Here is a 24,551-nt window from a genome sequence, read left to right on the forward strand (position 1 = left end):
CAATCAGTAGGTCCACGTCTTATATAGCATTGGTGGTAAACCCAAAATCAATTCAAACTTAATCGCTAGCCTACGTCTCAAAGTTTCCATTAACAGGTTTATGTCTTATATAGCCTCTTTGTTTAAAAAGCGCTAAATTCACAATCATATGCATCTTTAATGTAAAACCCAAATTCGATTCCCTGCGGGAGCTCATATTGCATGTTAATTACTAGGTCCACATCTCATATAGCATTGGTGGTAAACTCAAAACCAATTCAAACTTAATCGCTAGCCTACGTCTCAAAGTTTCCAATACGTCTATGTCTTATATAGCCTTTTTGTTTAAACTCAAATAAATACAGTTCAAGTCTAGTCCAAGGGGCTCATTTATTTAAAAGTAATGTTCAATTTTCAAAATGGACATCTGCTCAAATATTTTATAGCGGGACGTATAATTTAATCGCTATGGAAAACACTCGCTAACGTTCTTGCCTTCAATGCAAGGGGTCCCGGGTTGAATTCATGGTGGGGCAGTCGGTCAAATGTAAAACATTTTTATGTCCTAAATAAATTTTTCTTGGGCCAGACAAATGTCTGTATAGTATCTATGCCCCCTTCCCATAATAGTGTACTTGCGATAGTCCATAAAGCCAAATTTAAATTTTAACTACTAATATCATAAAACATGACAATACTAAATGCCATATACCTTCCACAATATTAGTATTGTACCTCAAATAATATTCATTAATACGTAATCAATTTAAAATAAGTCCAGTGTCATATAATCTAGAAATAATTATAAGTTACACCTATCCGTGTGCATTTCTAGACGTAATACACAAAATCATATGGAAGTTTATAAATTTCAACTTATCTGTCTCTAAATAAGAATGTATGATCTCTTCAATTTTTTAACAAAGGGGCATCAATCAATAATGCAAGTGTATTTCTGTAGTTCATAACATCAAATCATATATGGCCATTAAAATTAAATTTCGCTTATTCAAACTTAACAAATGACCACGTAGTTCAAGCTGTTACCGCTAGATGGATCTATGATAGTAAGCCATTTTCAAACATAACAAATAGATAGCGTTACAGGTCTTTTCATTACTGCCAAAGAAACAGTTGTATTCGTCAGCTAAATGGTAGCTAAACGGTAAGATGATGGATCAGTAATGCAAGGATTGTGTGTTCAAAACGCGTCCATGGCAACGAAAATTATTTTTATATAATTTAATGCTAGGATCGTTACTAATAATAATAATAATAATAATAAGGCAATTCAATACATAATTGCAATATCATACGTGCGTTACGTATAGTCCTTAAAGCAAACCAAGGCGGTAGGAAAATACCATAATTGTCCATTGCTGAGCAAATGCCGGGTAACAGGTATACAAAGTGAACGGGTGGAAAAGTAAAAAAAAAAAACTCGCACCACGGTCAAACATTAATGGCGCCAGCGAAAAAGCTAACGTTCGGTGCATCGTAAGTGCCGTGCGGCGAATATACAAACCAAATGGGCGGAAACTTGCACCATGGTCAAACAATAATGGCGCTATCAAAGCTACTGTTCGGTGCAGCGCAAGTGTCGGGCGGGCGGCAAATATACAAAGCGGGCGGGCGGAAAACTCGCGACGGTAATGGCGCCAGCGCAAAGGTCACACATACGTAATAAAATATACAAAGCGCGCGGCACAACAAAACCAAACGCTAGTGGCGTCAGCGGCACCATCTAACACGCTTTATCAATCCAAGATAATTGGAAACTCATTACTTCAATTGAAAATGTAATTATCCTATGTACATCATACTATATGATGAAATGTCGCCTTTTTAAACAAAAGTTCCGGCTTAATTACACGTTAATCTCTTGGTTACCTAACGTAATAAGTACATAAAACACTGTAATTGCGGTTTAATCCCCTTAACATACCTGGGGCAGGTAAAAGAAGTCAACTCTGGTTTAATTTTGTAATATACCTGGGCAGGTAAAAAAGGGTCATAAATGCTGCATATTCCTACTGTGGTTAATTACATTTTTAAAGTTGCGTGGTGCCAATTTAATATAAGAAGCAAGACCTTCCTTACATGCATGTTTAGCAGCTAAGTCAATAATGGTCATATTCGGATCCAGATCAACATGAGCTTTTCCAAATATTAAAGTTATATTAAAATTATTGTTCTTCATTTTTGTATATAAATATTTAATATTTAGTATGGTCCAAGAGGTATTTTTCGTCCAATGAGTTGAGTTCAATGCTAATAGTACACTTAATGAATCCGTACATATTGCTGTTTTAGGTAGATTATGTCTTTGAATATAGAGAAAAGCTTGACGAATTGCAAATGCTTCTCCTTCATAAATTGAGGTAAATTTCGGCAATTTATATTTTATGATTTTTGATTTGTCAGGTATGTATATTGCGGCTCCAACATGAGAATTTGGGAATTTCGAAGCATCCGTGTAGACTAAAGTTGTGCCATCTTCCAAAGTCTGAAGTGTCGTTTGCCAAATATTTTTATAGATTCCTTTTCTTAGTTCTGGGTGGTGTATCTTCAAGAAATTTGGAAGGATGGGCGTAATCTGTGTTAAATTGACTTGATAGTCCCAGACAAAACAGTTGATGGACGGAACCTTTTGAATGTGAGCGTTGATGTGTCTCAATCTCTTGAAAGCCTGAAAGAACCAGGGTTGTTTCTTTTTATATGGAGTTTTTCTTTTTCCCAATATGTCATTGATATAATCTAGATTTTTAATTGTTTGAGAAGAAGACTTTCCCATTATATTTAAGATGAAATTGTAGGCTTGCTTCATGATGATGAAGTGGATTGGGTTACATCCAAGTTCTGTTAGTAAGGCTTTTTTGGGGCAAAAGGAAGGCTGTGAGAAAATTAGTTTCGCCAGCGAGTAAATAATTTGTTCCAGTTTGTTGAGTTGTGTTTGATTATGTGACATAAAGATGCTACCGTAAGAGATTTTTGCTATATATCCTTGTTTTAAAATGGTATTTAAGGAGATAGGATTGATACCCCATTTTTTGATGATAAGCATCTTAGTAATTTTTGGTATTTCACTGCTTCGGCCAGTAAGTATTGTACATGATGGTCCCAGGTTAATTTCTTGTCTAAAATTATTCCAAGATATTTAAGTGAGTTTTCCGAAGTAATTGTTACATTATCTATGTTTAAATTAAAATGGTTTGAAGACTTCTTCCTTGTAAAAATTACGAACTTTGTTTTATTCCAGTTAAGATCCAAACCGTTATGATACATCCAAGAATTAATTTGTTTTAGATTTTGTTCTAACTTTGGGATACTTGCTTTGATGTTAATAGATGGTAACGTTACTAGTATATCATCCGCAAAGCTTATTAATTTACATGGAGACCAATTTTTTCCCATTAAGTCCAAAATGTAAATATTAAATAAGATTGGACTGAGTTTGCTTCCTTGAAGGAGCCCAAGAGAAGTTTGTCTTGGCGATGAGTAAGAATTATTCAGCTTGATATAAACTTTTCTGTTAATTAATGAATTGTGAATTATTCGGATCATCTTCCCAGGAATTTGTATTTGATGTAACTTTTGCAGTAGTAAGTCTAAGTTCACATTATCGTAAGCTCCTTGAATATCCAGTGATACAACTAAAATATTTTGTCTTAAGTAGAAGGATTTGTAAATGTCTGCCGTAAGGAGAGATAAGGCATCATATGTTGAGAAGTTTTTCCTGAATCCAGTAATATTTGATGGAAAAATTTGATTGTGTTCTAGGAACCAAATTAGCCGATTCAATAATAAATTTTCAAAGATTTTTAATGAGCATGTCTGTAGTGCTATTGGCCGAAAATTATTGGTGTTTTGAGATGCTTTTACTTTCGGGATAGGAATTATCAAAAATTTTTTCCACTGTGCTGGTATCTTGCCTGAATTCCATATATTGTTAAAGTAGTTGAGCAATATAGTGAGTCCGGAGGGAAGTAAGTTTTTATAATGATTAAAACAAATCCCATCAATCCCAGGTGTTGTATTTTTCCTTAGGTTATTAATTACTATTTCTAATTCAGTCAGAGTGAAGTTTTTGTCCAGTAAAGTATTTGTGTTACCAAATAAGTATTTTGTTAATAATAATCTATCATTGTTTACTGTACATGGAGTTAATTTATTATGAAACTGGTCATACCATGATGAATCAAACATTGATATATTAATTGTATCATTGGATTGATTATTTTTAAATTTCTTCCAAAAATTCCATATTTTAAACGATGCTGTTCTTTCAGACAAGGAGTTGCAGAAATTCTGCCAATGTTGACGTTTCACATTGTTAATTACACGTTTTGAGATAGCTTTCTGTTCCTGGAATAGTCTGAAGTTGTTTAGAGATTTTGTAGTAATAAAATTTTTGAAGAGTAAAATACATTTATTAATGTTTCGCTGGCATTCTGTATTCCACCATATAGGTTTAGGAGAGTATTGCTGTATATTGGTGTTCTTACTTGACGTAGATCTTCTGCGAAGGTGATTTTTTGGTGTTGACTGAGATGCCGACTGTTTGATGATTGTAAAGATGTCCGAATCGTTCCTGAGATTATGAAGGTTGTCTTGAATTATTTTTTGATATTCAGACCAATTAATATTTTGTGAAACATGCCGTAATTTAGATCGGAAGGTTAGATTGTTACTTTGGTCCGTACTAGACGTTAGTTGTCACATATGAGTTCTGAAGATTATGGGAAAATTATCACTATGACACGTGTGAAAGTATGTAGACCATTCAGTTTCTATATAGTGGGCGTGATAGGCAAGGGTTAAGTCTGGAGCACTGAGAGAATCTTTCTGAGCTCTAGTAGGAGCACCATTGTTTAAAAAAAAGGAAAGGAGAGTCATTGAGGATGTTGAGAAATTTCCGACCAGCAGTGTCCGTTCTGTTCGCTCCCCAGATCTTATGAGAGACATTGAAATTACCACATATATAATCAATTTTTTACACAAACACTCAATACATCATAGCAAAAACTATATAATTTGAATCTAAACCATCCACGTAATACAGTCTCATTTTTATCTTCTTTAAAACATTTTCACCTTGACATGTGTGTACTTATTGCAGCACTTATTTTCCAACCCTTATGTTAGTCGAACTCATTAGTATGGCACTAATCGCGCGTCAAAATAACTTTGCATACGGCCCAGTAACTCTTGAAATGAAATCTTTGAGTTTTACGTCCCACGGTTATGCCGGTTAGGCTAAAGGAGACGGTGATGAGTAATGAATGAAATGGTGGAATGAAGAAAGTGGGAGGAAACGGGAGAACCCCAAGAAAATCCACGCACACGGTGTTTCTCCACCACAAAGTTCACTTGGCGGGGGCTGGGATTGAACCCGGGACCCCAAGCACCAGAGGTGAACGCTATACCACTGAGCCACTGCGGCCCCTCCAGTAACTCTTGAACCAAATTATCAATCTCGATCAAATTTTTAACGTAGACGATTTTCAGGCCTGAAATGTTTTCTATAATTCCACTTTGACTCTAGAACTTAGGGAAGGGGGTGGGAGGGGTAGATACATAAAAATAAAATGAAACTTAATGGGTGGTATTCAGGGAGAATTCGTTAATCGAGGATTAGTTACAGACTAGTTACTGGCATACTAGCTCTTTACTAAGGAAGGTGCACTTTTTGGTATTCATAGTCAACTTTGAGTACAACTAAAATGTTGATTTGGGTATGATTAACTTATATAACCTCAATGCTTCGGTTGAGAGAAATAAATTTGGCAACTACGGAAAAGTAGATGAGCGCATGCGTAGTCTGAAAAAATAAAAAAAAAACATGAAATACGAAATGTGTCGCAAGCTAAACCGTGGGATTAGTCTCTGCTCTAGATTAATTAGTCACATGTGATTAACTTCGTCAAATACTACGTCCTAATCAGAGACTCTGAATACAATTTTGATAACCAACCGTTAGTCAACCCCGTAGTATCGCCCTAATCAGACTTGAAAACGACTCTGCATAAGGCCCAATAACTCTTGAACCACAGGGCCAAACTCGATCAAGTTTTCAACCTAGATGAAGTTCGAACCTGAGACGCTTTTTGTTATATCACTTTGATGGTGTAACTTAAGAGAGGGGATGGGGGAGAGACATTTAAAAATGATTGAAAATGACCGATATTTGCGTCGAATCCATAGATTCGATTTTGGTATCGCTGAGATGAACAGTGACACTTCCGATGCCGTTGCTCGCAAATGGTGAGAGAAGAGGGATATATAAAAAATAATCGAAAATGACCAATATCAAAGAGTAATAGCAAAAAGTGACTGACTAGGGGAAAATATTACTATTTTTTCTTAATTTAACCCAGCGAAGCAGGTAATTGATGCTAGTCTATATTATAAAATTGAAAGTGACTATGTATGTGACTCTTAATCTTTTGAACCGCCCGACCAAACTTAACTCTTGAACCATTCGATAGATCTCGATCAAATTTTCAGCATATATGAGGTTCAGACCTGACATATTTTTTTTTCATATCACTTTGTCGGTGCAACTTAGGGGAAGAAGAAGGGGGGAATATTTATAAATGATCAAAAATGACCGGTATTATGGTCGAATATATAGCTTTCGGGAACGCTGAGATGAACAGTGATACTCCTGATGTTGATCAAATTCAAATTCAGCACTACAGCTTGGGGGACGGGAGTTATGGAGAAAAGTTATTATTTATAAATGAAGAAGCTAAGATTACCGTCCTAACTTGTGGGAGTAACATTAGGTACAAACAATGATAGCATTTACTGTCCATGGTCATAGTGTATGTAATAAAACTACCAGGTAGCTACATCATACTGTTTCTAATTATATATTCTAACTAGATTTAGGAAGGTTATTTAAGTTATATATTGACAGATTCAATATTATTAATAAGTAAATCGTGTAATTTTGCAAGGATTATATTGGAATGCAGTGTAATTAGTATGAGGAAGTAGTTTACTTACATCGTTGTATTATACTAATAATATTGTAATTTAAGTTTATTGTATCGCACATATTATTGTAACAAGTATCCTATTATATGACCAGACGTTAACGACAGACCTTAATAAATTTACCAAAGCAAAACTTTACGACAATGGAGAAAATTATTCACTTTTTCAATTTTCAATTTTTCCATAAAACTTGGCTAGTAGTGGGAAGTATGTATACTATATTATTATTATTATTATTATTATTATTATTATTATTATTATTATTATTATTATTATTATTATTATTATTATTATTATTATTAACATTAAGAATGTCATCATAAATGTTTGCTTTTTATTTAGGTTTTCACCTAGAATATGGGCTTCAGAACCCTCAGTAGCTCCTCGAACGAAAATAGAGCGGAAACATTTCACAAACATTAGAATTAATAATTCTATTCACTTGGTCCAGATATTTATCAGGTGATCTCTTCTTTGTTGAAGATACAATCAGAAACAAAAATTGAAATTAAGATCAATTGCCAAAGGATATACCAATACACAAAAAATGAAGATTTAAAGAAACATAACATTATATTGATGATGATGATGATATTGAAGCAGTATGAAATGCTTAACCCTTGTAGATCCCGGCTTTTTAAGGTAAATTAGAGACTTTCAGTCAAGCGGCTACAGCATCATCCCTATTTATCATAGGATCATGGTTCATACCTCGTTTTCTTTTTACAACAGAGCAACCTTTCAAATGGTACCATTCACATCTCCTTATCATGTCTCTGAGGCAGGAAATATTGAGAGAAATCGGAATTTTTCTTTGAAAATATTTCTTTTTTTTTAATTGAGCCCCTCTTGACCCCCACTGTGTTAATGCAGAGACCTAAAACTCAACTGGAAAACACTAAGGGGTAGTAGAAGTGGGTGCCGATAGATGGCCGAGTCAGCAAAAAATTATCTTGTTTTCCTAGAAATTGATGTCATTTCCTGGAATTGGGAGGCAAGTTTCGACAAGCCTTTAGTTGCTATGTTCATAGCCTTTTACGGGTAGTACAGAAGCGCGTGGGAAAATTTTGGTTTATTTGAACCCCGTTACCCCCTACTCCTCCTGGAAAGCCAAAGAGTATAAGCGATTTAGCCCCTTGATCCTATTCCCACGAGATGACTGTAGATTATGAACTGAAAACATGATATTCAAATGATCGAAGCTTCTCAGCAGATTGTATGAAATTGGTCTTAGTTGCTAAGGTAAATATTAAATGTAAGGTTTTTTTTTTTTTAAAGCGTGAGATGAGACACACTATATGAGTCTCATAACGAAACACATACTCATGCAAAATCGTGTTGATTAGCCCCTTGGCCCTATTCCCACAAAGTGTCTGTAGAAGACGTGATAGTCAAATGATCAAAGCTTCTCACGAAATTGGCTTAGTTGCTAAGGTAAATATTGTATTTCACAATTTTTTAAAGACGTGAGACATGAAACCTGATATAAGTCTCATAACGAAACACATACCTATACACTCCTTTCCCCAGACCTCCTGCGAATGGATTCCAATGATTGAGCAAATTCTAATAATGGAAACTTCTCATAGCATATCATATTGTTTAAAACGTAGGGTGTGAAGTATGTTATATGAATATTCACATGACGATGTCTGCTATGATAAGTAAATCGATATCACTTCCTGTTTAGTTGTTATGTTCATAGCCTTTGAGAACATCATGTTGCTAGAAACAAGATGAAACATGCCTTTTAGGGTTACCATCAGCTATAGGTTCATGAAAAAACATGCCTTTTCTAGTCGTCTTGTATTGGTTAGCTAATTTGAATTCCCAAGCCCCGCCCCCTCCCGTAAAGACTCTTGAACGTCTACCGGATCTTCATCAGAGTCCTTTGAGTTACCACGATTGAAACCTGCCAATTGATTGTGTTTTCAGCTTAAACTGTAGTGAGTGTTTTGTGCTTTAAGTTCTTACGAATAAATCCTATCAATTGATTGTGTTTTCAACCTAAAACTGAAGTGTATGTGTGTTTTGTGATACCGCTCGTTCTTATTAAAATAGGTAAGTAAAATATATATATATATATATATGTTCTTTCTTCATTTAGTTATAAAGGCAGTTGAAAGAACAAGTGTATTTATTCAAAGTTCCGTTCATGTTCTAACATTAAAAAAAACACACAGACACATATGTGAATGTCTGTTTTGTTAGTCTCTTTCTTCCTCTGTTTTGTTAGTACATTGAACTACATCTTAAAATGGTTTAGTTTCAAGAGCAACAGATAAGATGCTATTCTCAAATGTTTTGATGATACGTACTACAATGAGATAACAAGACTGCCCTAGTTAAAAACAGATAAGTGAACTTCTATGAGGCTTCTAAGAAAAATGATAAGATGGAATTCTTGAATGTTTTCTGGTTCGCATTGCAATTGACGCAAGAAGTGTCTGTAGACTTGGTATTTTAATTTTGATAATATGATGTATACGTCTGTCTTTCTGTCTGTAAATGAAATCTTTTAAACAATGAAGAGTTTTACGTCCAACAATAAAGCCAACAAGGTCTGTCTGTCTTTCTATGTCGGCTATGCTAATGGAGGCGATGGTAATGAGTTGAGTTGATTTTAGTTCAGCGTCCCTTTCAACAGCAAGGCTATATGAGACGTGGACCTACTGATTATCGTGGAATCTGAACCACTAAGTTTTACGTCTTACAGTTATGTCGGCTATGCTAATGCAGGAGGTGATGATGAGTTGATGAGTTGAGTTGATTTTAGTTTAGCGCCCCTTTCAGCAGCGAGGCTATATGAGACGTGGACCTACTGATTAACGTGGAATCCGAATCACATGAGCTCCAGCCGGGACGATGGTAATGAGAAATGAATGAATGAAATGTTGCATTAAATTCACGTACACGGTGTTTGTCCACAGAGTTTTACGTCCTACGGTTACGTCTACTAGGCTAATGAAGGAGAGGTGATAATGAAAAAATGAATGAAATGATGTAATGAAGAAAGTGGAAGGAAACTTGTGAACTCCGAAGGGAAATCCACGCATACGATGTTTGTCCACCACAAAGTTCATAGGGCACGAACTGGGATCGAATCAGGGACCCAAGCACTTGAGGTGAACGCTCTACCACTGAGCCCACCGTGCCCTCTGGAACGTAAAAATGAAATGATAAGGACGGTTTTCCGGGGACAGTCAATAGCATCTTTTCGTTAAGTTGTAAAGGAAGCAGGGGATTTGTGGTCACTAAAATTAATGACAAGTATATAGAAAAAAAAAGACGTGATTTGAACACGGGCCCTCATGCACCAGAGGTAAACACTCTACCACTGAGTCACTCAAGTTAATTTCATAATTTTCTAATGTTAATAAGAGTGAAATCTAACGTTAAATACACATACATAAGTCAACGAACTGAGAGAGAGTTTCTGTATTGAACACGGGGACCTCATGCATTAGCGGTGAACACTCTATCACTGAGGCACTGAAGTTAATTTCATAATTTTCTAATGTTAATAAGAGTGAAATCTAACGTTAAATACACACATACATAAGTCAACGAACTGAGAGAGAGTTTCTGTATCTGCAATGTCTACTTGCAAAGAGCAGAAAAATAAGATAACAGAACATGTTTTGTATTTCAATGTTATTCTCCAGCTGTCGCGTCAACATTATCTTAGGTCATGGTTTCAGACAACACGAAGCGAAGATATGTATGTGTGTGTGTGTGTGTTTTAGGTAATATTAAAACAGTGTTTGAGATCTAAAACTTGACAAAACTAGTGATGCTTATACATCTCGGATGCCGTTACCTATGTACACATGATGTTGATTGATTTTTGAGTTTAACGTTCCGTTCAGCAGCGAGGCTATATGCACCACAAAGTTCACACGGCAAGAGTTAGGATCGAACCAGGGACCCCAATCACAGAAGGTGAACGCTTTACCACTGAGCCACAGCACCCCACGATTTCATCATGGGGCACAAATCTTCAAGTTAAAACAATTGTCTATTCTCAAATAAGAGAACATTTCTCCATTTCTTTAAGTTGATCTAGGAAGTTGAACTTTATACAGTTTTCTCCATATTATAGGCTAAGCTGTATGTGATATTACTTTAAAAGGACGAAAGTAGTTAAAATATTCCCTATTATTATCATCATTTCTTCTAAAATGCTCAGATTCCCGTCATAGAATTCGTATACTAGCTATGTACACAGGCGTGCATTAAGAAATTTTTTGTTGGGAGAGGTCCAAGCTTTGGGCGACGAGGCTCAAATACTACAAGCCTCTGTGTAGTATTGAACGCGTATTATTTTGCACTCGAAAAGACAATAAGTACTTGTAAAATACTTTCATCTATATTGTCATAGCGTCCCTTTCAGCAGCGAGGCTATATGAGACGTGGACACTAAATCACCAAGGCCCCCTATCGCATCACAAGTGAACGCTTTACCATTGATTCACCGAGGCCCCCTAGTACTTGTAAAAATTCTTTCATCTATATTGTCATAGCGTCCCTTTCAGCATCGAGGCTATATGAGACGTGGACACTAAATCACCAAGGCCCCCTATCGCATCACAAGTGAACGCTTTACCATTGATTCACCGAGTCCCCTTAGTTCAAAGTACAGTACTCATGTAATAATATTATCTAACATAAAGTTCACTTGTCGAGGGGCTCCCTGGGGGTAATATTCATACACGTAAAATATTTTAAAATAAACAATATTAGTACCGATTCCATAGTTTTCGAAGGTGCTGTATTCAATAAAGACACTTTGAAAATAGTAATATGCCATCTAAGGGGTAAAAAAAAGTGGTGAGCTCACGGGGTCTCCCTGGGGGGTAATATTCATACATGTAAAATATTTTAAAATAAACAATATTAGTACCGATTCCATAGTTTTCGAAGGTGTTGTATTCAATAAAGACACTTTGAAAATAGTAACATGACATCTAAGGGGTAAAAAAGTGATGAGCTCACGGGGGGTGATATTCATACACGTAAAATATTTTAAAATAAACAGTATTAGTTTCGATTCCATAGTTTTCGAAGATGTTGTATTCAATAAAGACACTTTGAAAACAGTAACGTGACATCTAAGGGGTAAAAAGTGTTGAGCTCCCGGGGGTGATATTCATACACGTAAAATAAACAACATTAGTATCGATTCTATAGTTTTCGAAGGTGTTGTATTCAATAAAGACACTTTGAAATCAGTAACATGACATCTAAGGGGTAAAAAGTTGTGGGCTCCCGGGGGTGGTATTCTTACACGTAAAAATAATATAAAATAAACAATATTAGTATCGATTCCATAGTTTTCCTAGTGTTGATTCCATATCGTGACAGGATTCCAATCTGTGACTTCCCGTGCACTAAAGATGAACGCTGTATCACGTAAGAAAAAAAAGAGATGAAATCTTTTAGTTTAAAATGTCTTCCCTCCCTCATTCACACGTTAAGGGGAGCATATGAATAAGACACATGTAGGAACGGTTTTCCTTGGAAAGTCAATAGCATCTTTTCGTTAAGTTGTAAAGAAGATAGCATTGAATTTGTGGTCGCTAAAATTAATGACAGTATAAAAGAAAGACGTGTAGAGAGGAGGAGGAGGAAATACGGATTTCGCGTTCACTAAAATTAACGATAAAATTCTAAAACAGAATAAGTATAAAAGACCATGTAATCTACATATCTTCATTAGTCAATACATTTGAAAGAGATTGTGAACATACATTTGTTTCACGCCTCATCCCATGGAATAGGAAGAAAAGTTAAAAATATTTAAAAGGTATGATGAGAGATTATTTCATTGACATCATAAAGTTCTGTCTTATATAGTATATATTTATATATCTAATATATATTGATTTATAAGTAACAAAATTCATTTCTTTTTTATTTTAGGTTGCATACAAATAAAGATAAGTGTAATCCTTTTCCCTATTCCTGTTGATATTATTATTATTATTCCTTTTTAATTACTTATATATCACATTTTACTTACTCGTATATTCTTTTAAACGCTTATATATCCTTTCAAAATATTTATATACATATATATATATATATATATATATATATTCCATTTAAATAAGATTTATATATCCTATTATATATCATATTCATATACCGTTTACACATATTGCATTACGTATATATACATCTGAGGAAGAAAAATGGCAAAAGAGAGTACGCAAGATTTACTGAAGGAGATTACGGTCTTCATTAATGACATGGAAGAAGAAGAAGAAGAGGTAGTGGGCGTAAATAACGAAACGCAAGTTCTTTTAAGTGAAATAAATGCCATAATCGGGATAGAAGAAGAAGAAGAAGAAGAAGAACAAGAAGACGCAAAAGAAGAAGAAATGGAAATAGATCATCATGAAAAAATGCAAGAAGAAGAAGACGGAGAAGAAAGAATAGAAGAAGCAGCAACAGCAACAGCATCAGCAACAGAAGAAGAAGAAGAAGAAGAAAGAGAAACTAATGAAATTCAAATTCCAGTAGAAAAAGAAGAATATGATGAAGAAGAACTATTACAATTATTGAACAGTGCTAGCAATAGAACAATAACAGAAGAAGCATCAGGCCGTATTAAAGAAATTATAAAGTGGTTACAAGAAGGAACAGAAGAAGACGTCGAAGAAAGGAGAAATGAAGAAGAGCTGCTAAATCTCACGTTTTCCCAAATAATAGGAGAGGATTACAATAAGGAAGAGATGAAGATAGAAGAAGAAGATGATAAGTTTTACACGAATGAACTAGAAAATTGGATTAACAATTTGTTTCCCGATCCCAGAAAAGAAGAAGAAGAAGTAATATATCCCTCAATTATGGAAATATTAGCAGAGGCTAGTGCAGAACAGGAAGAAATGGAAGTCGATTTAGACGACATAGAAAAAAGAATGGACGATTTGCTAGCCGTATTTCAAGCACAACGAAATTCAAATATACAAGTAGGATTCGGAAATAACAACCGTAATGATGGACACAATAGATTTCATATAATAGAAGAACGAAGAAGACAATACAGAAGATACAATATGGAGGGTAGAATGCTACGATTCCGTCTAGCCCCCGTGCGTGCAGATGAAAACCCTTTTACGGCAATTGAAGCAAGTCTACGGGCACTAATAGATTATTTACTACGTAATGTGGACCAGCATGATTACGTAGGAATAACAATCACAAACGAGAGAGAAGGACATCGACCATTTTGGTTGTCATTCAGAGAAGCAAGAAATCTTTCAGCAGAAGTTCTATGGACAAGCTATGAGAAAGTACTGCAAAGTAATGCGGCTTTTCTTATAAATGAAGATTGCATCGTGAATTTTCATCATGTACGTATGCCAAGAGGACAAGGTCCTTTGAAACAACATATTTTGAATACTGAAGAATATGTAAAGGCAAAACGTGGTATTATCACAATTAAGAATAAAGGCACAAGATGTTTAGCACATGCAATCGTCGTTGCCATAGGACTGAAAAAATACAAGGGAAGAAATCAAACTGAATATAATAGATATGTAAAAAATCAAAGTAAATATATAATAGAAAAAGAAGCAGAAGATCTGTGTGAAGCTGCCGATGTAGATCTCAGTCATGGTGGTGGAATTCCTGAAATTCGTAAATTTCAGGAATATTTAAAGGATTATAAAATCACAGTGTATAGGGGCTTTTCAGGAAGTGATGTTATGTTTGAAGCTCCACCAAGTGATAACGAGAGAACTGCTTTAAATTTACTGTTCATAAATAATCACTACAACGTCATTGAAAGCTTGACAGCATGTTTTAGCTGTAATTTTTATTGCGAAAGCTGTCATAAGAAATATCAAAATAAACATGATCATTTGAAACAATGTGCAGCTGTATGTTTTCGTTGTCATCAGAAGCCACCATGTGACTTTAAAGAAACCCATATTAATTGCAATGATTGTAATCGAGAATTTTATGGCCAGTCATGCTATGATTATCACAAGTCAGCGCCATATCAAAATGGAAAGCCTTTATGTTCCATTGTGAAATGTTGTGCCCAGTGTTTGAAAATTTATGTAGTGAAAGAGAAAGGTTCTCACGTATGTGGAGAAACTTATTGCAACATTTGCTATGATATAGTACCACCCAATCATGAATGTTACATGAGAGTGAATGAAAGAAGAAAATCGAAAAAAGCCAATGAAAAAATCATTGTGGAGAAGAAAGCTATGATTCTGTTTTATGATATTGAATGCACACAAGATACGAAAATAGAAGAAGAGGACGCAAACATATATGAACACATACCTAATGTCTTGGTTAGTCAACATGTATGTTACCAGTGTTATGAAGATAACAACATCAAGAATGATTGTGTCATTTGTGGAAAGCGAGAAAATATTTTTGACGGAGAAAATGTAATAGAAGATTTTCTAAAACATCTTCAACAACGTCGACCAAACATTAAATCAATAGCCTGTGTTGCCCATAATTCAAAGGGATATGACGCACATTTCATCATTAAGACCATGGTTGAGAAGATGAATTGGACTCCAGAAGTAATCATGAATGGAGCAAAAATTCTCTCTCTTAAAATAGGAAACGTAACCTTCATCGATTCACTAAGCTTTCTTCCTATGCCCTTAAGTAAATTAAGTGGTGCATTTGGGCTTCAATCGTGCAAAGGATATTTCCCACACTTCTTTAATCGACGTGAGAACCAAACCTATGAAGGGCCGCTTCCAGACATTAAATATTATGGAGCAGATACTATGAAAGTAGGCGAAAGACGCAAGTTTCTCGAATGGTATACCGAACATCAAAACGACACCTTTAAAATGAAAGAAGAACTCCTCAAGTATTGTGTACAGGATGTCGAAGTATTACGTCAAGCCTGTATTTCCTTTATGAATACATTTGAATCTGAAACTAATGTCAATCCCTTACTTGAATGTATTACAATTGCCAGTGCATGTAATTTGGTATATCGTAGAAATTTCTTAAAGGAAAATACAATTGGTATCATACCAAAGAACGGATATCGATGGAGAGATGTACAATCAGTTGAAGCAGTACAATGGATAGCTTGGGAAGAAAAAACAAGAAACATCCAAATTACCAATGCTGCACGTAGTAAGGAAAAACGAATAGCATCAATGAAAGTAGATGGTGTATGGACAGATCCCAACACAGGAAAAATACACGTCTGGGAGTATGAAGGCGATTTCACACATGGTTGTATCTACTGCTACCCTAACGACAGAGATAAACCCATCTATAATAATGCTACAGATACCATGGAATTTCGATATGAAGCAACAAAGAAGAAAATCCAAAAATTAAAAGATTTTGGCTGTGAAGTGCATGAAATATGGGGTTGTGAATTTAAAAAACAATTGGCAGGAAATGAAGAGATGAAGAAGTATGTTAGTAATCATCCGTATACAAAGAAAACACCATTAAATCCTCGTGATGCTTTTTATGGAGGACGTGTGAATGCCATACGTTTGTATCATAAAGCACAAGAATCTGAAGGAGAAACCATAAAATACAAAGATGTTATTTCATTGTACCCATTTATCTCTAAGACTAAGAAGTTTCCAATTCGTCATCCTACTATCTACCTGCCTGGAGATTCAAATATTCCCACCATTGAAGAAGTAGAAGGATTAGTTAAGCTCAGTATTTTGCCTCCAAAACAACTGTTTCATCCTGTCCTCCCTTATAAATCAAATGATAGATTGATGTTTCCACTCTGCCGTACATGTTGTGATGAATTAAACCAAGCACCTTGTAATCACAACGATGAAGACCGAGTTCTACATGGAACATGGGTAGCAGATGAAGTAAGAAAGGCATTAGAAAAAGGATATAAAATAATAGATATTCATGAAATATGGGCATATGACGTTGTTCAATATGATGAAAAAACAAAAAGTGGCGGCTTATTTGCAGAATACATAAACACCTTCCTGAAAGCAAAAACAGAAGCTAGTGGCTGGCCATCATGGTGTGAAACAGATGAATTAAAGAAGAAGTACATTCAGCAATTTTATGAAAAGGAAGGAATACGTCTAGATGAGAACAAAATTAAACATAATCCAGCACTTAGAAGTTTAGCTAAATTAATGCTAAATTCATTTTGGGGAAAATTTGGTCAACGTGAGAACATGGGTCATGTCAGCATTATTAATGAACCCAAGGATTTATATGAGAAATTATCATCTCATGATATAGATGTTCATCAAATATTTCCAGTAAATGATGACATGTTATATGTATATTGGCAATACACCGATGACGTTCCTGTTTCATTACCAACAGTAAATGTTGTCATAGCCGCATACACAACAGCACAAGCAAGATTAGAATTGTACAAATATTTAGATCAACTACAAGAAAGAGTATTATATTTTGATACTGATTCCGTCATTTATACGCAAAAACCTGATGAAAGTACAATTCCAACTGGTGACTTTTTAGGCGATTTAACAAATGAAGTCCTCGAATATGGTAAAGAAGCCTATATTTCAGAATATGTATCGGCGGGCCCGAAGAATTACAGCTTACGTATTTTTGATCCCAGCACGAAGAAGGAGTTTCAAGTATGCAAGATACGAGGCTTTTCATTAAACTATGAATCTTCAAAACACCTAAATTTTGATGTAATGAAGAAAATGATAGTAGATAATGAAGAGGATGCAGAAGAAGAGGAAGAATCTCGTCCTACTGAAGTAAAAATTACCAATGAGAAAAAAATTTGCCGCAGGAAAGACCATACTATCGTCAGCATGCCCGAAACAAAAATTTATAAGATAAATTATATTAAACGACGTAGAATACCAAATTCATATGATACTCTTCCATATGGCTACACTACTTACAACAAAAGAAGAAGAGAAATGTAATAAGGCCCTTTATAAATATACGTATGAAGAAAGAATGATCATACTCTTTAACATGGACACGACGTGGAAACATCCCTTTTCATGTATTGTTGCCGGACCAAGTGGATGTGGAAAAACTTCCTTTGTAATACGTTTCCTGTCCAATTTATCACGTATGGTTAATACATCGTTTCGTCATATTTATTGGTACTATGCAGAATGGCAAAATGCATACAGAGAAATTTCGACAAAAGTACAATTTATTGAAGGATTACCTCGAACAAAAGACTTTTTACCTGAAACTGGACCACATCTTATTATTATTGATGATCAAATGTGTGAAGTGAACCGCAATATAGTTGATTTCTTTACAAAGGGTTCTCATCATAGAAATCTTAGTGTACTATTTATTACACAAAACATATTTCATCAGGGTAAAGGAAGCAGAGATATGAGTTTGAATTGTTCTTATCTCGTATTATTTAAAAATCCAAGAGATAAATCACAAATTAAACATTTGAGTTATCAATTAACTCCTGAGAATCCAAAATTTCTTCAAGAAAGTTTCAACGACGCAACAAAGTTACCATATGGATATTTCTTTATTGATTTAAAACAGGATACGCCAGATGAACTTCGTTTTCAAACAAATATCTTTCCTGATGATATTTATCATTACGTTTATGTTCCATCGAAATAGAAGAAGAAGAAGATGTGTTTATAATGATTGTTTTAAACTGTGTTTCTTCATTCTGACAATATGTCTCCAAGAGTAAAACACGGAGATCTTCTTCGTACGCTGAGCAAAGCAAATCCTAAATTACGTAAAGCTATACTGGCCAATGCAGACTCTTCAGTGATTCGAAGTATTTGTGAATGTTGTTATAATGTATTAAAAGGGAATGTACCTCTTACAAAGACACAGAAAGCAAGATTAAAGCGATACAAGAGGACGCTTCGATATCTTGTGAAGAAAGGAAACTCCATCCAAAAGAAGAAGAAGCATTTATTAGTACAGCAGCAGGGTGGATTCCTACCGGCATTATTAGCTCCTATTTTAACTGGTGCATTATCAAGTTTACTATTCCGTTAGTACAATGGAACACGCAAAGAAGATGATTTTAGTTCCACCTGAAGTTCTGAATCGTATACAAACACCAACATCATCATCATCATCAGCCCTGGAGAAACGTGAATCTAATTTGGATCAAGAAATGCAAGAGATTTTACAGTTATCATCGCTTAGTGATGAAGAAAAGTGGAATCAGTATAACAATATTCTTCAAAAATATTTACATTTAATACGAAAACAAGAAGAACCTGTGACACTTTCAATTACGTCAACTAAATCAGAGAAGCCTGAAGTAGAAGAAGAAATATTATTATCTATACCCAAAATGTTTCGTAAAAGAGCTGAATTACTACTACATAGAATGAAACATGATGATAATATCACGTGGGATAATAAAGGAACTGTTTACATCAGAGGTGATAAACTAGAAGGATCTCACATTGTAGATTTAATTTCTGATGTGTCGCGACCCCGGAAACACACAAATCCACCGGGATGGGAGAAATTTTGTAATTATTTATCTTCTAATAACACACCTCAAGAACTTATTGGAAATCCAAAACGTTTGTCATATATTTTACGACGAACTAAAGCATCACCAACAGCATCATCGTCAAGGGAAAAAGTACCTCTGAAATCGTTTCCAGAAGACGACGAAGAAGCAGAAGAAGAAGAAGAAGAAAAGGAAAAAGTAATATCTCCTATAAGGAAAAGGAAACGTGCCTGTAAACGTCCAGTATGGTCAAGGTGGAAACCGTAAACAAACAGTTAAGCAAGATTTACTACAACCCTTCACATCCTGCCTCATTTTCAACTGTTAAAAAATTGTGGATAGCTACAAAGAAGAAAATTCCTATACATTGTATAAGAAGATGGTTACTGCAACAAACAACATATACGTTACACAAACCTGTACGTCGTCGTTTTAAAAGAGATTTCTATGTAGTGAATAACATTGATGATGAGTGGGAAAGTGATATTAATGATCTTCAATCTCTTCATAAATTTAATGATGGATATCGTTATATTCTGACAGTGATAGATGTGTTCAGTCGATATGCATGGGCTGTGCCATTAAAATCTAAAAGTACAAATGATGTCTTAAAAGCATTGCAAATTGTGTTCAAAGACAGAAAACCAATTACATTCCGAACAGATAAAGGGAGTGAGTTTACTAATAAAACAATACAGAAGTACTTAGTGCACAACAAAATAAAACATATTACAACTAAAAATCCTGATATAAAAGCTAGTATTGTAGAACGTTTTAACAGAACTCTAAAAGAAAAAATGTGGAAGTATTTTACAAAGTATCAAACGTATAATTATTTAAATGTATTACCTCTTCTTGTGAAATCATACAATGAAGGTTATCATTCAAGTATAAAGATGTCACCTGCAAATGTTTCTCAAAATAACCTATTACAAGTATGGCATAATCAATATGATAATAAAATAAAGAAGAAGAAGAAGAAGAATCCAAATTTCTCAAAACATCTTAAGATTGGTGATACAGTACGAATTAGTAAAACTAAACGTACATTTGATAAAGGATATATGCAAAATTGGACTTGGGAAATATTTAAAGTGAAGAAGATAATACCAAGAGATCCACCTGTTTATGAAATTGAAGATTTAAACAAGGAACCACTGGATGGATTATTTTACAGAGAGGAATTACAACCTGTGACGTTATCAAAGACATTTTACATAGATAAAATCATACGTACAAGAAGAAAAGGCAGCAGAAAAGAATATCTTGTTCATTGGAAAGGATATCCTTCTTCTTTCGATTCCTGGATACCTGCATCATCCGTAAAGAAGATCGAGAAGTACAATGGAACCTGATGGAGATTTTTACGTTACGCTTCCCAGTAATAGTTCTATGGAATATTTTCCTGACAACACCTTAACATCATACACTACGAAACTTCATCAAAGAATGGAATTCCATGAAAAGTGGGAAGTGGCTATTGTTGAAATTCATTATCCTCATTCAATATTAAATATTAATGACGAAAATAATAAAATTTTTTACAAACCTGCAAAAAGTGATGAATGGAAATTTATAACTATTCCTGTACGTTATTACACTGACATATCAGAACTGATAAAGATAATAAATACGTACAACAGATTCACAAATTTACATATTTCTTATACTCGTGAGAGTAATACCTGTTTTATACGACGTCTTCATAAAGACATAGATGTAGACGTTGCATTATCACCAAGTGTTAGTGCGATGTTGGGGTTTGATCCAAGCGTTGATTTAAAGGATATGCAACAAGGCCAAAGCATTCCAAATTTACGTTTAGGACTTCCATCTACAATGTATGTGTATTGTGATATAATTCAATCTGTATTTGTTGGAGATACAGTAGCACCATTATTACGTATCATAAATATGAATCCTGTGAATCATACATTTGGAAGTAGTGTTATAGAAATTTTTAATCCTCCACATTATGTGCCTATAGAGAAGATGCATTTTGAACACATCAAAATAGATATAAGAGATAGTACAGGCTCTCCACTGGCATTCACTTTCGGAACTGTATGCGTTAAACTACATTTTCGACCAGTGCGTCAACATCGACAAATATGAATAATCCATATTTACAATATTATCAAAAACAAGCTCTTTCTGGAACTGGAAACGTTTATGTTGGCTCCCCTTATCAAGTTGGACATGGTATTGGAAGTTTCCTTGGAGGATTATTTCGTTCTGTCATGCCACTAGTAAAACAAGGAGCTAAAACAGTAGGAAAGGAATTATTAAAATCTGGAGCAAACGTTATTACTGATGTCATCATCGACAATCAACCTATTAACGAATCCTTTCATCAACGAATGGGTGAAGCGAGATCCGTCTTGCAAGACAAAGCAAAAAATAAACTGAAATCTATGCTAGGATCTGGATATCAACGAAGGAAAAGAAGAATTACACATCATTCCATCTTTAACCCTTCACCATTACACATCATCAAGCGCAAGAAGAAGAAGGAGAAGGGCAAGAGGAAACGTACACAGAAAACAAAGAAAAATCAGTCTTATAAGAAGAGGAAGTTATCACACGATATCTTTGATTAAATCATCACCATTATGGCTTTCTTACATCATCAATCCTGCGAGTGTGTAAAAAGTGAACTAGATATTTTTTCTACAAAACCAACGCAAACCAGTATATTGGATAATCATGTTGTTACATACAAACCAATCAGTTCACTAGCTGATAATGCTCCTATAGAGTTTGTCATCCCAGGAACAAGTGATGAATACATAGATCTACCACATACTCTTCTTTACATTGAAGCTCAAATCGTTAAGCCTGATGGATCAGCATTTGGTGAAAGTGATAAAGCTGTGGCTCCTATTAATGACTTTTTAAATTCTATGTTCAGTGAAGTGGAAGTGTATTTAAATAACAAACTGATTTCATTTCCATCTCATAATCATCCATATCGATCATACATTGAAAAACTGTTAAATTATGATGATTGTGCTAAAAATACTCATCTTCAATGTGCATTCTGGTTTCAAGATACTGCTGGACATATGGATGCAACATCTAGTGGTAATAAAGGATTTCAACAACGTTATGAATTAACAAAAAAAAGTGCAAAATTCGACATGCTTGGACATCTTCATTGTGATATTTTTAATCAAGATAAATTTTTAATCCAAGGAGTAGAATTACGTCTCAAGTTAATTCCTGCAAAGCCAAACTTTTGTCTCATCGCTAGTGATGCGTCTGTTGAGGCTAAAGTGAACATTTTAGACGCTGCTTTACATATTAAAAAGATTAATGTTAGTCCTACAATAAAACTAGCACATAACAAGCTTCTACAATCAACAACAGCCAAATATCCTCTCACAAGAGTGCAAATGAAGTCATTCGTCATTCCAAAGGATCTTCAATCAAAAACAATTGATAATTTATTTATGGGAGTATTACCAACTCGAGTGATTGTGGCGTTTACACAAAATGATGCCTATACAGGAACAATAACTTCAAATCCATTTCATTTCAAACATTTTGACATCAATTTCTTCTCTCTATACATTGATGGAAAACCTGTACCTTCAAAACCATTACAACCAATTTTCGAAAACAACCTCTATGTTTCCTCATATCATACCTTATTCTGTGGATCAGGCATTCACTTTTCCAATCATGGCAACAATATTCCTCGCCTTGACTTTCCTCAAGGATACACTATCTTTGTTTTCGACATTACTCAAGATGGAGAAGCCAGCGCTGTGCAGCATTGGAATCTTATACGTCATGGGTGTGTTCGTCTGGAAGTTCATTTTACGAAGCCTCTACCAGCACCTATCTCCTGCATTGTGTATGGAGAATTCCAATCTCTCTTAGAAGTGGATCATCAGAGGAACATCATCATGGATTTTTAAAGGTACGTTATTTAAATATCATATCATATATGTACATGTCTGCATTTTTATACATGATGTCCTCTACACTAGATTTATTGAATGCTTTGCAAACAAATTCTTTATTTCACAATCATTTCGTTGGCGTATATGCAGCCAATGAATTACCAGCACATGTTCCACTACCTGCAGCTATCATCATAAATACAGATCCCTCGAACAAACTTGGCACACACTGGATTTCCGTATATATTCATACTGATGGCCGTGCCCACTACTTCGATACATTTGGATTTCCTCCATATGTAATGCATCATATTCAATTTCTACGTAGAAATTCCACTTCTTATACATTTAATAATAAACAAATTCAAAGTGTAAAATCATCCCTATGTGGACATTATTCATATCTTTTTCTATGCTTCAAAGCTAAAGGAAAGTCCTTAAATGAATTTCATTACACTTTCTCATCAACTCCAGAAAAAAATGATCGTCGTTTGATGTATTTACTTTTACAGGTAACCATGTCTTCATTCTTCTTCTTCGTTTGTTTTGATTACTTTCTTTTCATATTATTGCAGGTAGCCTTTTCTTCTTCTTCTTTATTATAATGTGTTTGTATGTATTATTATTTGTTCATGATTATAGATAAAATAAATTTTAAGTTTGTTTTTCAATTTTTTTCATTTCAGAGAGTAAAAGATCGTCATCGTGTGTATGGACATCATCTTCAATGTACACATTGACTTCTATCTACGTTTCATCACCAACATCAACAGCAGTAGTATCATCAGTGAACAGTATATGGCAGTTGTGAAGTTATCAACACGTGAACAATGGAAACAAAATCTAACGTTCTTTTTAAAATGTACTATACTTACCGTCGTTTTAATTGTGTAAATATTTTCATCAACAATAAACACTTTGTATTATTTTTTCTCTTTGAAAACAAATGTTTTATTTCTTATTTTCTCCGTTTCCTAATAAATAAATATGTTTTATGATCAGCTATGTAATTAAATACACATATCATAAAACATATTTTTAAGTCATTGAATTAAAGAATTTAAAAAAAAAGATTCTAAAACTGATTTTTAATTCAATGATGTATTCATATAACTACATAATAATAATAATGAATTCAAATACTTAATCAGTTATTCTTTCGTAAATTAAATCAAGTATGTGAATTCAATATTATTATTATTATTATGATAGGACTT

General features: G+C 34.4%; 1 protein-coding gene across 1 annotated transcript in view; it reads left to right on the forward strand.

Moving 5' to 3' along the window:
- Positions 1 to 8,921: 8,921 nt before the first annotated feature.
- LOC145675263 (acidic mammalian chitinase-like) overlaps positions 8,922 to 24,551 on the forward strand; it is a 354,567-nt gene continuing 338,937 nt past the window's right edge. The window contains exon 1 of the mRNA XM_081745651.1: positions 8,922 to 9,042. The gene's annotated coding sequence lies outside the window, so the exon portion shown is untranslated. The remainder of the gene's footprint in view (positions 9,043 to 24,551) is intronic.

The sequence above is a fragment of the Thermobia domestica genome, chromosome 2, assembly GCF_964235325.1.
Source record: "Thermobia domestica chromosome 2, izTheDome1.hap1.1, whole genome shotgun sequence".
Taxonomy (NCBI): domain Eukaryota; kingdom Metazoa; phylum Arthropoda; class Insecta; order Zygentoma; family Lepismatidae; genus Thermobia; species Thermobia domestica.